At 42.6% G+C, this 1,571-nt stretch overlaps 1 pseudogene; it reads left to right on the forward strand.

Annotated features, from left to right (window-relative positions):
- The first annotated feature begins 974 nt into the window (after nucleotides 1-974).
- Nucleotides 975-1,093, forward strand: LOC145413583 (5S ribosomal RNA; annotated as a pseudogene).
- The last annotated feature ends 478 nt before the right edge of the window (nucleotides 1,094-1,571 follow it).

The raw sequence follows: 1,571 nt of genomic DNA on the forward strand, positions 1-1,571 counted from the left end.
CAACAATAACTGCAACAATATTTAACCATGATAGCTGATGTATTTACACGCACTCTCATAGGCATCAATGGAACTATTGTATTTTCATTAGCATAAATCCATCTCATAGACTAAGGAGTATAGGATCCTGAAAAGTGCATATTACCCAATAGAAACAACAGCCAGAGTCGAGAAGAGCAAGAACGAAGGAACAGTTGCAGCGTAAAGGAACAGCCTTCTCAGCACTCCTGTGGCCCGATGGAGACGATGGTTGGCCCCTCATCACATACACCTTTGTCGGATTATGTGAGTACAGTACTTTGTCCTTGTGTTTTGTCCGACTGTGTTGGAATGCTTGATCCTGTGTGTGTGTGTGTGCGCGTCTGATATATATGCTGTCTGCGTGTGTGTGGGTGTGTTGTTAGAGTGTTTTTGTCCTGGTGCTGTACCCAAGAATTGTGTGTGTGTGTGTGTGTGTGTCTGTGTTCTTTGTTTAACCTTTTCCCTCTTAAGCAGTATCTAGTATCCCAACTCTTGCTTTCATCAGACAAATTTATTGCGTTTAGGGAGACTTTGAGCTGAAAGGGATAGACATGGCTTTCATTAACTCTTCTAAGTTGAATAAAACCCTCTAGATATAGCAAGAACAATCTAAACTATTACATCATCATACTGAAGGGCTAAATCAAGATCAGTTCATTTTGAGATGCCCAGACACACTGCGTTTAAAAGACTGGAGATCATAGGCAGTAGGATTACAGGCAGAGGAAGACAGAAGGAAATACAGACAGAGGAAGACAATGGGAAGTACAGATAGGGGAAGACAGTAGGAAACACAGGCAGAGGAAAACATCAGGAAATAGACAGTGGAAGACAATAGGAAATACAGACAGACGAAGACAGTAACTGAGTGCTCTGTCGGTTTCCCTAATTGTTTCCTCCTTTTCTTTACTAATTTGATCTGTGAAATGGGAAACTGCAATAGGTCTTTCCATATTAACCCTAGTACCACGTTGAGTACACCGCTTCCCGTTCGATCAGCGAAGTTAAGCAACGTTGGGTCTGGTCAGTACTTGGATGGGTGACCGCCTGGGAACACCAGATGCTGTTGGCATCCCTACGTCAAGTGGGGTTGGTGGAGGATTAGTGCCCCTCCCTGTAAAACAATTAACTCTAAGCCATTGGCCACCCTGTCTGGGATACATGGCGTCTGGCAATGGATGGATGGAATAACAATGTCCTTGAATCGAAATGGAGGGAAAAGGCATAATTATTATCTTAGTCTTCAGCTTTTTTCTTAAATATATGGCGAAGGATTGGAACTGTGCCTGTGTAGAATTTTATCATTTAATCGTGTTTGTGCGTAATGGTGTGTAAGAGTAGTGAACAGCAATGCATGGTGGTGTTCAGTTGTGTATCAGCAGTGTATCACAGTGTGCAGTGGTGTGTGTTATTGTACAGTGGTATAGGGTACTGTCTAGCACTCCATATACCTTGCTTATTTTCATCTACGGGAACCGGATCACTGTCACAGTTTAAATACCAAGTCGTGGTTGTGTGAAATTCAATGTGTTTTGGTTATGGGGTAGGGA

Source organism: Coenobita brevimanus, chromosome 96, assembly GCF_032717465.1.
Source record: "Coenobita brevimanus isolate Jiangsu-jjx chromosome 96, ASM3271746v2, whole genome shotgun sequence".
Lineage (NCBI taxonomy): Eukaryota > Metazoa > Arthropoda > Malacostraca > Decapoda > Coenobitidae > Coenobita > Coenobita brevimanus.